The sequence below is a fragment of the Phallusia mammillata genome, chromosome 3 (assembly GCF_965637545.1).
Source record: "Phallusia mammillata chromosome 3, kaPhaMamm4.hap1.1, whole genome shotgun sequence".
Lineage (NCBI taxonomy): Eukaryota > Metazoa > Chordata > Ascidiacea > Phlebobranchia > Ascidiidae > Phallusia > Phallusia mammillata.
The window spans coordinates 3,291,085-3,306,809 of NC_137254.1; the positions used below are offsets into that span (position 1 = coordinate 3,291,085).

The 15,725-nt window shown below is 35.2% G+C and overlaps 1 long non-coding RNA gene across 1 annotated transcript; it reads right to left on the minus strand.

Annotated features, from left to right (window-relative positions):
* Nucleotides 1–237: 237 nt before the first annotated feature.
* Nucleotides 238–901, minus strand: LOC145220334 (uncharacterized). Its single transcript, XR_013858109.1, has 3 exons — nucleotides 849–901; nucleotides 702–762; nucleotides 238–619 (listed from the first exon to the last, which is right to left on the minus strand). It is a non-coding gene; the product is annotated as an uncharacterized LOC145220334 (long non-coding RNA).
* Between the last annotated feature and the right edge of the window lie 14,824 nt (nucleotides 902–15,725).

The window sequence follows — 15,725 nt, forward strand, 5'->3', positions numbered from 1 at the left end:
CGGTTACAAACCAACCTACTGCAAACGTCTGTAATCTGATGAAGCAAATCTTCACAAACAAATACAAATTTTACATACTTATGTTTCGAAGAAAATCCATATCAAGTTCTTTGCTTTCATTTGACTTTAAATTTGGCGGTTTAAATCTATGGTCTGATCCATTTTCAAATTTTTATTCATTAAATGTTAAATCGTTGAATTTTGTACTACTTTGAACCAAAGTGGTTAAACTCCTGGTCAATCGCCAAAACGTTCAGTATAACAAATTGTAAGACGGTAAAGCGCGTAGAACAACAAATTTGTGAAGCAGGACACAATGTATATTTGCATGGTACGGCAGATATGCGTGGTGCTGCAGTTTCGAGCTTTGTTTAATTGCTTTGTCGACCTGTTTAATATTTCAATAGCGGCGACAACTCATTATGGAACTTTATGTTTTTCAATGTTTGTTTGGTTCTGCATGATTATGATGTACGTTGCAGCAAACATTAGTTGTCATGAGTTTGGTTTTGTTCTGTTTGCTGCTGATTGTCCGGGTTTCGATCATCATCGCCATCTATTTGAGCTGGTTCTTCTGCTGGGGGTCCATTAGGGTCAAAAATGTCAAATGCAAATAGGCCTGTAAAAAAGACGCATTAATTAACAAAAAAATGGTTGCGTTCATCTAGATTTACTGTCAACCTTCAAATTATACTACCTACCTTGGTTTGGAGGTGGTCGGTTTACGTTGGGTGGAGGTTCCACGATATTTTCTACATATATCTACACAAGAAAATTGGATCTAAAACTGTGAATGTGTCTTAAGTATATATTTGTTTGCCAAGAATTTTACTACATGGTGACTTTACCTCTTCAGACGAGCTGGACGATGATCGCCTGAACGAAGAATACTAAAAAAAGAAAATTTCCCGCTACTGTTAAAAACGAAGTTGCACTCTCAAACACTGTTGCTCCATGGGCCTGAAACGCCATTGCCATTTTAACAGAGGTTACTCAAGGTAATGGTAGGAGAAGGTATTGACCCTCTTGGATTCTAGTTGGTAATATACAATATAATTCTTGCGGTGTAAACAAAAAAAATATGCTGTTTTACACATAAAGTAGTGTGACTTAATTTTTTGCGGATTTATTTTTGTTTTAATTTTGATTTTTGACGATATAGATTCAATAGCGGTCCTTACAACTTCACTACTTAACTGATTAAAAATATTACATGAAAATATCAACGACCCAACTTTTTTATGTATGTTTTCTATATTCCTGCAAACGTTGAGAAATCGTCAAAAGCGTTGCATTTTTTACATCGGAATGTATTTTTTTTAACTTACCACCTTTGGATACCTACCTCCTGAAAACAAAAAAACACGGTGTTAGGGCGTTTATTACAACGTTCTGTCCTTGACGCGCTTTTAAGCTCTGTAAATAAGTTATAAAACTAGTGACTAAATACTTAGCAAACCGAAACTGGGGAGAAATAAATCCCATTATAAACTAGAATGGTGGCTTTCTGATATACTTCCATTTTATATATTCTATACGATATTTACCAATTAACTATACACATCATTTGATCTACACATATGATTGTTTTTGTAAACAAAAACTAATGGGTCCCCACACGCGTGTTTGTGCGGATTTACAGTAAACAAACGTTGCGGTGACTTTTAGATTTTTAGGAACAAATTTTTAGAAAGCATTAACCCAACAATAAAAAATTTTTGTTCGTATTCTTTTTGCACTATTATTGTCATATAATTACAAATACTAAAAAAAGAACAAAACAAATAATTTCAATTGATTCTCTTGTTTTGACCCAGATATTGTCGTCCAAGGTCGGGTTTTAAACACAATTTTTTCAAGAAAGCTGTAACAGTTGTGTTGCAGACACTTCAAATTAAAAAGCAATTTGCTACAAGTGTACACATAACAAATAGTTTTTTATTTAACTTTGTTTCGCAAAACCATTGACCTGTAGTAACCTCTCAGGGTGCACACGCCAAACGACTGTTTGACCTGTTGACACCGTTTTCAATAGCACTGTTCAACAACACCGTTTAACCTAATTTATACATGCCTTGAGCGTTGATTCCTAAATTTGTTGCAAAAAACGCTACGTTATGACGAAAGAAAGTTCGTGTTAGTAATACCTACTAGTTGACCTTGAGTAACCCGTGGTCATGCCGCGGCCGACCTGACAACGAGCATTTTAAAAAACATTTATCACGAAAAATACGTAAAGCTGTTGTAATGCCTACTAGTTGACCTTTAGTGACCCATGGCTATGAGACGGCAAAGCTGACAACGAGAATTTAAAGACCATTTAGTGCGGCGTTCGAAAAAGTTTATTAAATTTCATATTTATTTTGATCAACGATGTTTTGCCTGATATAAACGAAACCGAAGTACGTTTATCGAGTTCGAATTGCATCTTAGGTGTAAAACCTGCGCCAGAACTGAAAATGCGCGTGATAACTTAATAAAACGACACAGCATTGCTGCACACAAACTGAATACTAATCACCGAAACGACTGTCTCGAAAAACGTCTGTCCAGACGTCAAGCTGAGCACTCCCGCTCTGCCGCCATAATCGTAAACCAGTAAATTCCTCCCTTGGGACTTATATCTGACTGATAGCGTACGGATATTATGGATTGTAAAGGTAACCGGCAAAATTTTACATACTAAACGAATATCCTGCTTAAACAATTGTTAACTTTTTCAAATATTTCTGCACCATAGGACATGTATTTCTGCTTTAAAACTAAAACCGTTTATTTCGGGGTTTAAAGGGTAAAAAATGGGTGAATCCGAAAAAAGATAAAAAATTCTTTAAAAAACTTTACATTGCACCAAACAACAAAGCATGAAACTCCTAGATTCTGTACTTTAGTCAGTACAGCCGTTTCAAAAAAATTACGTTTTGGAAGCCTGTGGGTGAACCGCTGGGTCAATCGGGGTCAAACTTCAGGAGCATCAAGTTTGGATTATAATCTAAAATCTCTGTAAATTTGAATAAATTTGGAGCACTCTTTCTTGACCAAACGCGTCTCACAAGCCAGCGTTAGACAGAAAAAAGAAAAAAAAATACGGACAAAAACAATATGTGTCCCCTTCAGGGAAGGGGACCCATAATTACTGAATCATGGTTATGCGATATGCATCAATCAACTCAAAACTTTACCACAGAATATTATTTCATGAAACATCACACAATTTTTTTAAACATTGCTCACCTGCAAGAAACCTTTGTATCGTGAAGGTGCGCAGTAAATTATCTGAGAATTAAATGCAAATCTTAACACTAAAGACAAATTAAGTTGTGTTTTGCTTTTACAACCAGGGTTTGTTGGCAAAATATTCTGCATGCATTTTGCAAGTTCATTATTTTAGAATTTTACTACATGGTGACTTTACCTCTTCAGACGAGCTGGACGATGATCGCCTGAAGGAAGAATACTAAAAAAAATTCCGGTTACTATTAAAACGAAGTTGCACTCTCAAACAGTGTTGCTCCGTGGGCCTGAAACCCCATTGCTATTTTAACCGAGGTTACTCAAGGTAATGGTAGGAGAAGGTATTGACCCTCTTGGATTCTAGTTGGTAATATACAATATAATTCTTGCGGTGTAAACAAAAAAATATGCTATTTTACGCATAAAGTAGTGTGACTTAATTTTTTGTGGATTTATTTTTGTTGATATAGATTCAATAGCGGTGCTTAAAACTTGACTACTTAACTGATTGAAAATATTGACACCTGATGCTCGACCTGACAACGAGCATTTAAAAAAACCTTTTATCACGAAAAATACGTAACGGTGTTGTAATGCCTACTAGTTGACCTTTAGTGACCCATGGTTATGAGACGGCAAAGCTGACAACGAGAATTTAAAGACCATTTAGTGCGGCGTTCGAAAAAGTTTATTAAATTTCATATTTATTTTGATCAACGATGTTTTGCCTGACATAAACGAAACCGAAGTACGTTTATCGAGTTCGAATTGCGTCTTAGGTGTAAAACCTGCGCCAGAACTGAAAATGCGCGTGATAACTTAATAAAACGACACAGCACTGCTGCACACAAACTGATTACTAATCACCGAAACGACTGTCTCGAAAAACGTCTGTCCAGACGTCAAGCTGAGCACTCCCGCTCTGCCGCCATAATCGTAAACCAGTAAATTCCTTCCTTGGGACTTATATCTCACTGATAGCGTACGCAATGCAAATTTTATTGACTGAATGTAATTTTTGACAAATATTACTATTACTAAAATTTCTGGTTTCTATAAGTAGTTCTCTACTGAATGGGTATGGTAGAAAAGCTATATATAACAGCCAATATAATGTTGTGTTAGTTATTTACATTTCGAAGTATATATGTTCGATTCCATACCATGTGTGTTATTTGTCATGCATTTCACACAAGAAAAAATACCGGTCTGGGAAATGTAGCGCGTACTGAAATTTTCTCTGTTTCCTCTTCCAGAGCTGCTGCTGTCACCAAGTTGTTTTCCTCTGTTATAATTAAAAAGGAGATGCGTTACACTATTTTACGTTATACTTGCCCTAGAAACCCCTGTAAAATCACAAACCAAATTGTTACTCACAAAAAACTTGCTCATAGCTTCATAAAAAATACGCATTTTTCAACAGAACATTGTTTGGTTGTTGTGTCAGTTTAAACAATATTTACGTTTAATGTTGCAATCCACTGTTGTTCCAAGCAATAACAATAATCGTCTGAGCTTTTTGTGCTTGTTTTAGTTTTGTTAAATTAGTGTAGCATATATTCAAGCAGGGCTTTTCAACCTTTTTGAGGAAATCGCCCCCTTTCTAAGACACTGGTTCAAAATCTCCCCCTGTGAGATTATAATTTGTGTAAAAGTTCTGCCTCTTCAGCAGATGTGGACCGTTAGAATCCAGCAACACGAAAGCTTCAGTTAACAGTTAATGCCGAATGTGCTTGCTACTACCACACACAGGGTCCATTTCACGCGGTTGTTCCAACGCCTCTGAGAATTTTTTTACATCTTAGGCAAAATAATATTACAAATATGGGCAAACAATCGCATTTAAAACAGTGGAGCTTTACTCGGTAGAATCCCATATATTCAACATCAAATTAGAATTCCATATATTCAACATGAAATTACACTACATTTAACAAACTAAAAAATACAAATACTTTGCAGTTTGGAAAATGCTAGTGGGCCTATAGGGTCTGTGAAAGAGAAACAATTTTGAGGACAAGCTCGTTACCGCCGCTGCATTGAAAAAGTAAGGCCCATTCGTCACCATCCACAGCAAATAAGGTGTCCCCTGTGGCAAGTTAAATGTCCAAACTTGCTTTCGAAACAAAATGTATTCAAATAGCATCATGATTAAGCTGATGTGCCCCTCGTTCCTTTTTTGTTTGCAAGACAAATAAAATCTGCTAGTAAGTTAAAGTTAGCTGAGTCTCCCAGTTCTTGAACATACTTATAAAATCAGAAAAGTAAATCGCACCCCTCTTTGAAGTAAAAGCCTCGGTGGACGAGAACCCTGTTTCAAAATTTCTAAAGTAGTCCTAAAAATGCTTAAAGATGATGTTGGATAATCACATCCACAGACAAACCTCAAATCGAATACATTTTACCTGTGCTTGTCTTGTCAGATGGTATTTGTGAATTTGATTGAACCTGAATGTAACAAAAAATATGTTGATTAGCAGATGAACACAAAAATTGAAAAAAATACATTATTACCGGCTCTGGTAGTGTTACATTGGTTTGTTGTGGGCACTCTATAAACAAGAAGTCATTAATAAGTTCAGTAATGATTCCAAGCATTGGCGCCGAGTAGGCGGTGGCGGGGTGGCGCCGCCACCTTGGGTTTGTAAAGCACGGTGGCGGCCACCGTGGATATTTTGGTTAGTTTGTAGCGGTATCGCAAGAAATATCCTCAAATCTGAAGAAAAATGGGAACAGATTTGCTTTTAGACTAGCGTGCTGGCGATTCAGTAACAAAACGTGGCTTAAAACTGCCACCAATTCAGGTTAGTGCTTTGTTTCTGACGTCAAACACACGATTGTCTGAATGTTTGCCCATTGTTGTGTACAATGCAAATGTGTTGTAATAAATGGTATACGCATTAGTGACGTCACACAAAATGACGTCAGTTTAACCTCCGCCACCTTACATTTTTGTAAAACTCGGCGCCTATGGTTCCAAATCAGTAATGCAACTTTTTGCCAAGTGACTGCAGCAGGTAACAAAAACTCACAATGCAAGTATTTGTTTAAACCGATTTTGTCACAGCAAGAAACTTTGTTTAAACGTTACTAATACGACTATTTTACACTCTTCGTTACTTAATTAAGATAAAATTAAGCAAACCTCCTAGATCCATAACGCTGTTGCGAAGATTCTTGTGTTGGGAAACAACAAAAGTCGAAGATGTTTTCCGGTTGCGCCAACCCTATCCCAAAATTGCAATAAACAAAATAATAAAACGAAACAAGTCAAAGTTTACACAAACAAAAACAGGACAAATTTTCAAGTACTTGTCATATTTTGATCCATTCAGTGCCATTTGCAATTTAGTTACTACTATAGTTCAGTAATAGTTGTGCCAAGAAAGTGATGGGCCGAAAGGAATAAGATGAAAACTAACCTGTTTTATGCACATCTTTAATTAATTTTCGCAATGCGTTGAAGAACGTTGATGCGGATACGACGTTACAGATTGATACTGGCAGACCATGATTGTTAACAACGGTAAAGCATGGTTTATGGTTGGGGATGTTGCAAGTAATGCGGAGTGGTGAAATGCAAAACCGTCTTTGGACTAGAATTTATCCCGTAACAGTGTGACATTTTTTGCCAACAACGTAATTTTATTACTTACCTTTCTTTTACGTACGAACAACACCTCCTCCTGAAACGAAGAAAACACAACGTAGTAGGACGTTAAATAATCGACAACACAACGTAGTAGCGGATAGGATGGTGCAGATGTGAAACATGCATGCTTTACATACGTAAATGTTTGATTTGTTTCTCGCAACAAACAAGTTTTCAAATTTGTGGTTTGTTATATAATATATAACATATATTGGTTTGTTTTATTTCATTGATTCTCTATTTAAATAAAACATCCAAAATCTCAGGTTGTTTTATAGTTTTTTATTTACAGAAGTTTCTATGTTTCCGAAGTGATGTGATGGTTGGTCAGTAATTTACAAAAGATTAAATAACGAAAATAGGACAATATTTTATGTCATTCATCTGGTGTCACTGGCAACACATTCTCAATTTGTGCTTTAAAATAACTTATTGCGGAAGTAGTAAATGTATAGTAGCAGTTGTGGAATGAAACTGTTGTGCCAAAACGAACAAAGCCACATAAGAAAAAATCACCCTATTTTTAAGAATTTTTTTTATCAATTCCCACTATGGTTTGAAGAACGTCAACGCAAATAAAGCTTTACAGATTCATTGTGACAAACTCATGTTTGTCAACTATTATTGAGCACAGATAATGGTCCCTAATGCTGCATAAATTCGGATTACACGGAAGCAAAATCATAAGTTAGCATTACGGAACACGGAAGCAAAGAACTCCTCCGCCCGAAAAGTTAGCATTCATTACTACGTTTTGTCCTTACCGGGTTTTATCTTTTTATTTATTTATAAAATTTGTGAATATAAAACTAGTGACTATATTACCAATAGATACAAACCCAAGCCATTTCTTTACCGGTTTTACTTCAATAGTTTCGCTGCCAGCATTCGGAGTGTTGATTGACTGTTTCACTGTTTTTTCTGTGAATGTTAATTTCACAAATTCGTTTTTCGCTAAATTAAATGAAAAAAGTGTAGTTTGAAATTCTTATTAGTTTTCATTCAAAACTACATTAAAACGTTAACCAATGCGGTGATCTTCAACAACCACTTTGGAATTAATCTTTTCATGTAGATTATTTTTTAAATTTCTGCACGTAACATACGGAAAAACTGACCTTTTTTGCTTGATTCCTCCATACCTTCACGTTCTCTTTGCGTTTGCGATCGTTTCAAAACACGTGCATCTATAATTTAGGCAGCAGACGAAGCAAAGTAAATACTAGTACGCAATAAATGACTTTGCCAATATGATGTTTCCTATTTAGCTTTTGTAGTTGACAGGTTGAGAAACAGAGTTAATTTCTGACAAGATATGTTTCAAATCCACAACTTATATTTCCACAATCCAAGTTGTAGAAATTTTTTTTTATCTATTTTATATGTTTGTCATTAATTATAATGTTATTTGTAATGCTGTTGTCACAAATTTATTTACATTGTGTGTGTGCTTATTTACATCGTGTGTGTACGGACTGTACGCAAATTGGTAGTGCGTGGTTGCGGCACAAGTGGCTGATGGCAACATGCCTGTGACTGCCCGCGTCTTTCCTGAGGCGCACGTTTTGTTCTGCGCCTTGCAGTTTTTTGGACTTGTTTTTGTGGCGCAAGTCATTCTATTTTGGAAACGGTGCTGTGTTGACCTCGTGTAAGAAAATATAATCTTTGAAACTGAGTGACAGCTTTGTGGTATCAGCAGAAAAGCTCACAAGGTTATTTTTCATAAAATCGAATGTATTTCAGACCAGGCGTCTATTGGCGATAATAGAAGTTTAGGCATCTATTTTATGCAAACAAAAAGTTCGGTTTCGGAAAAAATTAAAAAGAAGTTCGGGCCAAAACTGAAGCATTGGAAACGACATATTCAGACAAAATGTGTTGGGCAACCGAAACTTCTGTGCATCACTTGTTGCAACCAAAGGTTTAAAATTATTTCTGTGCTTACGTTACAGCGCAACTTAATGAAATTAATGGTAAATGTATTTTAAAATTGACAAAACAGTGTTTTTAAAGTCTTTACTTTTGCCTTGAATTCCTAACAAGTTGGTACGTAATTTGATGTGTGTGGAAATGTTTCAATTAAAGTCCTGGTAACGGTTTTTTTAATGACGAAATAAAGACTTATTTAAGTAAGTTTATCGACCGGATTGTTTGTGCATGTGACTGTTGTACTGTAACACTTTTATGTTTGCTGAGAACCAATGCTGGTGTGCAAATAAGTGGTGCTTGTACAACAAAAAGGAACTAGACAGTGCTGTGTACGTGACCAAGTAGGAAACCGTAGTGCGGTGGTCAGTGCAAATACAGTCTGCACAGATTTTCTGCAAAAATTACCCCCTCTAAACTTACATTACGCATACAATATAAATTACATCTTACCTGTGTGAGACCGTTTCGGATCACTCATAGTAATTTCAAAACAAGACAATGATATTTACTGTAACGACTGAAAGCAAAAAAAAAACATTGTTGCGACTATTATTAATGCTTTATGCATTTAAACGGACATATGACGATACCTAACTGACTTATCTCATATTATTTTAGTTTCCAATAGAGTTTAAACCCAAAATCAAGAAACATAGGTGTTGTTGTGTTTGAGGAAATCGGCAGTTTGGCCGGTAACAAATTTGTGGTGTTGACTTATTGCGACTTTGCTTGGCCTTATAACTCACTTCAACAACTTCAGATATAAGCTTACTTAGTGATGCACCTACCAATTTCACTGCTATTTGGGTTCATTTGTTGACAGTTGCGTAAAGGCATAATTAAATCAGCTTATTCAAATTAGCCCTTACTAACAATTACTTACATGCTTATTGCCTGTTTGTACACGTGATGCATAAAATTTATCAAAATCTAGTTAACAAGATTTACCTGCTTTAAACAAAAACGTGATCAAGCCCGTAATATTCCCATTAAATTAAACTACAATTGCTGATCTGTCAACTTTTGATAAAAAGGCCTCGTATAGCTTTGGTTATTAAGACTTGCACTTAGAGTCACCAAACTTTTCTACTGATTGCTAACTTACTTGCCCTTTGAACCCCAATCAATCAAGTTTGGTATTGACATAGTACATGATAAGAGCTTAAGACAACATTAGCCTATTGCAAAAAAATATTTGCAGAGTTTGTCGTGCCGTTGCTTGAAATATTAGCTCTTGTAGCGCTATTGTTTCCACGCCTTGGGTTAAGGACGCTGCTCTAACGGTTCGCCGGTAAAACCTGTAAGTGGACCACACGCTACCCTTAATACTTGAAATTTCAAAAGTATTACGATTGAAACAGTTCTTACATATTTACCTTGGAAATGTATAGCAATGTATTACCACACATGAAGGTTGTACCCCAGTGGGGTGCATTGTTTGGTTGCCTTGGTGCTGGCATTGATTGTAGATGTGATTGCTAAGGTAGTGGTGGCTGTGGTGGTCAAAGAAAGAAAAACTAATACATGATAGCACTGACAAACTGTCATGTTAATATACATCTGTTTGGAGATGCCAAAACAATAGTCTTAGAAATAACTGCTTCGAAAGCTATTAATCTTGACTAAGCAAGTGTTACCACATAAACATTAATTCTGCTCATGTATGAACTGACTGCTCTGTTGCGTCCTTTGACATGTTTTAGTAAACAACCTTTTTTTCGCTGAATCAAATCAAACAAAAATGTTTAGATTTTAAACAATTAGCTAGAAACTCTTGCAAACTATAACACAAAACGTTTATTTTTTGTTTAATGACTTTTTTGGTTTAGAAAATGTTTTGTTTTCGTATATCTTTTATGCATTTTAAAATTAATTACCACTTAAATAAAATTGTAATTCGAAAACTTTGCTTTAAATACAAAATACTATTCGTTAAGTTTGTCAGTTGCGTTTAAACAAAATCAAAAAAGCAACTGTTTCCCTAATACTCACATTTACACAAAGTGACTTGTCAAATCCCAGATGGAAAACAACCAGATGTAGAATAAAAAATATGTCCAACTCTCTAGTAACGGTTAAAAACCATTAAAAAATGTTACGTTTTGTTATGTTTGGCAAATAACTCAAATGTTTCAAATAATTCCCCCGTTATGTTCATATATATATTGTCCTCACATTAACATTAGCATGATAGAATTTCGTTTACTTCTCTCATAACTGTTAAGTTGATCTCGAACTTCTAAAAAGTACATTTATAGTTTCTGCCTGATGACTGAACAACTGATAATTTGCAGATCTAGAACTGCAGAAAAAGTGCTGTAAAGTTTTTTTTTTTGCAACGAGAAACATGCAGACGCATAAGAAACTGAATCGAAACATTGACCACGTCATGTCATATTGTGACGCGCAACTTCCAGAATGTGACGTGACGTAATACATTCTTACGTCGATCCTGGAAGTTGCGCGTCAAAGTGTGACATGATGTACGTAATACATTTTGGGCAGGAACTTGGCCGACTGGTCCTAAACCACTTGTTAGAAGAAACATATTTGTTGAGTAGACACAGATACATACATTACATGTTAAAAACATACAGTTGTATATGAAATGAAAGGTAATTCTCCTCATACCCTTGCTACATTTATCATAATAGGAGCTTTTCCAAGTGGTAATTAATACAAACTAATGTACCTGTTTTAGTTAAGGGACCAACAGTATTCTAAGCCTATGACAAATAAACGAAAAATTATGGTTTTTAATGTACATTTAGGCAAGCATTAGTAGGTAGGAGACTAGTTTCGTTCCGTTTGCAACTGATTAACCGGGTGTGCTGGTTCTTCTGCTGGGACTCCATTAGGGTCGAAATTGTCAAATGCAATTCGGGCTGAAAGGATTATTTGGTGACATAAAAAATAGTGTCCAACGGCGACAGGAATAGTTTTTCACAAAAATCTACTTACATTGGTTTACAGGTGGTGGGGGCGGTGGTGGAATGTTTGGATTAAATTCTCTCATCTGAACCCTTCTAAAAATCTATACAAAATGATATTGAGCTTAACTTAGTGTCATAGATTTTTAACAGTTTTGTTTGTTTGCACCTGCTGAACATTAAGTTATTAACGGGCATTCAAAAACACATTTTAAACAAAGTTGATGGAATGGAGAATATTTTCTGAAGTAATTCGGTCTTCATCGACTAAAAATTACTTTTATTATTTTTAAATATTTAAGTATTATTCTTCTAAATCCTATTTTCTTAAGTATTATTCTTACTTGGTATGGCTGAACTGGTGGACAAGGCAGATGCTGTGAAACAAAAGATCAACAAAATTGCAAAACAGTTGGTATATAATAGTGACGTATGCCAATACGTTTTGTTAATAAATGCAATACATTAATTCGCTCGTTGTTTTATATCAGGTCGAAACGAGATGTTATATCTTAAAAAAGGGATGTACCAGGTGTAGCACACCTTTCTTTAGAAACTAGGTAATGAAGTTTGATGCTAGCTTGCAAGTATTACATAACATTTCTAAGACGTTCTTGGGGGTTTGAAAAAGCAACAAAAAAACAAACCTAAAGATATTACTTGCTAACACCAGTTTATTTCAGTGAATAAATGGTTATCCTACTAACTATCTAACCTGCGTCGCTAAATGTTGTATATATTCTGATGAGATTTGATGCTCATTGCCATCCAATTGCCCTGGTTGGTCTGGGATTCCGTTGGGGTCAAAGTTGTCAAATACTGTCACCGATAATGATGTAGTATATTTAGATACAACAATATGCAATATCACAAAATCATGCAACTAATCGAAATCTCTGGCAAATTCACAATAAATGTCATGTCCGTATTTGTAGATGTTCACCACATTTAAGTATTATGTACCAACAGGTCGGTTTTGTTCCGATTGCAGATGGTTGTTTGGGTTTTTATTCGTATTAACATCCATTTGAACTGGTTCATTTGCTGGTGATCCGAAAGGTGGTGGTGGTATGACTGATTCCTCTTTGTATGCAAACTTGTCAAAAATGTAAACAGAACTTATTCCTTTTTTAACATTTTTTGCCAAATTAGCAAATATTTAGTTTGCTAGAACCCGTATTTGTTACGAATTGCAAATAAATTTATAGTTTAATGATGAAAATAACGGCCAAATAAACGTAAAATAGTGACATGCCTTTTTCAGCAATAAGTGTGTAACTCATGTGGCCTTCATATCGCTGAGATAGTATGAGCATTTACCGAAACGTTTGAACACTTAAGCATGTCGTTTTTTATGTTTATTAAGGCCGTTATTGTCACAATATAATTTATAAACACATCTCTATATAGTGTTCCAAAATTCATAGCTATATTTGAAATTGTGAAAGGCTTATGAATAAAATAGTTCTTGCCTGTACATAATTACCTTGGACATGTATCGCAATGTATTACCACATATGAAAGTTGTAACCTTGAGAGATGCATTGCCTGTTGCCCGTGGTGCTGGCATTGATTGCAAATATGACTGCTTAGGCAATGGAGGTGGTGTTGGTATTGGTTGTGAATATAATGGTGGTGATGGCTGTAGATGTGGTGGAGAAGTCAGATTCTAAAAAAAACATTTGATTTAAAACATTTTGATTCTAATCAACAAAGCAAAACTAATATATATGGCAGCGCTGACAAACTGCAATCTTTGTCTTTTTTAAAGATCTAAAAACATCAACATAAACACATGTTACCACTTAGCAGGATAAACACGTATTTCATTTTGCATTAATCTTACTTACCCCATATGTATGTAGGGAATGCTCCATTTCTTCCTGTGACATTGTTGTAGTCAACAACTTTTTTTTCAATGAATCAAATCAAACAAAAATGTTTAGATTTTAAACAATTTGCTAGTAACTCGTGTAAACTATAAAAAAAAATAATTGTTTTTTTAAATAAATTTTTTGGCTTAGAAAACGTTTAAGTTTTGATTTACAACAATAAAAGCAAACCGGTAGAAAAATTTCTGATCATTGTCAAACAAACTCCGCCAAAAACGATAGATAATATATTTACGTAGTATTGTTTCCCTAATACTTACATTTAAACAAAGTGACTTGTCAAGTCTAATGGGAAATAACCCGATGCAAAAGAAACAAAGTGTTCAATTCTTAGGTAACATCTAAAAACAATTGGAAAATGAAACGTTTTTTATCTTTGGCAAAAAACTCACATGTTTTAGATGATTTCTCCATAACGTTCGATTATGTATATCGTCCCCGTTTATACAATTTTGTTGAATACATTCACCCACTTTTTACAAAGGGTGTAATATTGTACTTTTATACCTTTGATAATGTTGTTTGTTTTACACTTGCAATTGGTTTGAATGCTTCCTTCTAAACCTTGTTAAATGTCTAAATCACCATGTCCATAACACTTAGCAGTTAGCACATTTGTCTCTCAGTTCATTCTGAACTTTTAAAATGCACATTTATTTCTACCTGATCTCTGTAGAACTGATAATTTGCACATATAAAAGTGTAGACAAAGTGCTGTAGAGGCTTTAACCACGACAAACATGCAGACGCACAAGAAACAAAATCAAAACATTGGCCACGTCATGTCACACTTTGACGCGCAACTTCCAGGATGTGACGTAAAACCTTCTCAAAATGAAGTGAAAATATGGTATCGCACTTTCAACAGGCGCTCTTATCGGATAAGCTGTACATTTTGCATGGTTTTTAGCTAGATTACTTAAATTTTTCGATTTTTATTTCAGACGGAAAGTTTAAAAGCCACGCTTATGATATTAATAACTACTTGTTGGAAGAAACATATATTGATTGAATATTATATAGATACATGCATGATATCTAAAAAACATACACTTCTAAGTGCAATGAGAGTTTAATCTCCACATCCCTTAGCCACATTTATGACAGAAGCTTTTCCAAATTGTAATTAGGTTAATACAATAAAGTGTATTACAAATTCATCCATCTGCATTGGAATAGACCAACAATATTCTAAACCTATGGCAAATAAACGCAAAAGCATAGTTTTTAATGTACATTTAGGCAAGCATTAGTTGTTACGAGGCTGGTTTTGTTCTGTTTGCAACTGATTATCCGGATTTCGACCCTCATCGCCATCTATTTGTGATGGTTCTTCTGCTGGGGTTCCGTTAGGGTCGAAGTTGTCAAATGCAACTCGGGCTGAAATGAATGTTTGGTGACATAAAAAATAGTGTCCAACTACGACATCAATATTTTTCAAAGAAAATCTGCTTACATTGGTTTACAGGTAGCGGTGGTGGAATGTTTGGATTAAATTCTCTCATCTTAACTTTATCGAAAATATGTACAAAATAATTTTGAGCTTAACTTGGTGTTAAAGATATTTAACAGTTCTAATTTAGTTTGTTTGTACCTGCTAATTATTAAGTTATTCACTGGGATTCAAAAACACATTTCAAACAAAGTGGCTGGCATAGATTTACATTTTCTGAAGTAATTCGGTCCTCATCTTAGACTAAAAATTGTTTAGAAAAATACATTGTATTATTTTACTAAATACTATTTTTATTTTTCTTACGTGGTGTGGTTGAACTGCTGGACAGCCCACAAATCTATGAAACAAAAGAGTAACAAAATTGCAAATTGAGGTGTATAGTTCACTTGCGACGACATTGCAACTCAGCTCAAAAGTATTTTTGCTATCACAAACTCACGAACTAACGAACTCAGGCACTCACCTACTTACCCACTTACGAACTCACGAACTCACGCACTCACGCACTCACGCACTCACGCACTCACGCACTCACGCACTCTCGCACTCTCGCACTCTCGCACTCACCCACTCATCGGTTCCTCTCTTTGCTGATCATCGCACTTCTGCCTCGAAATGCATTTACCCATTTT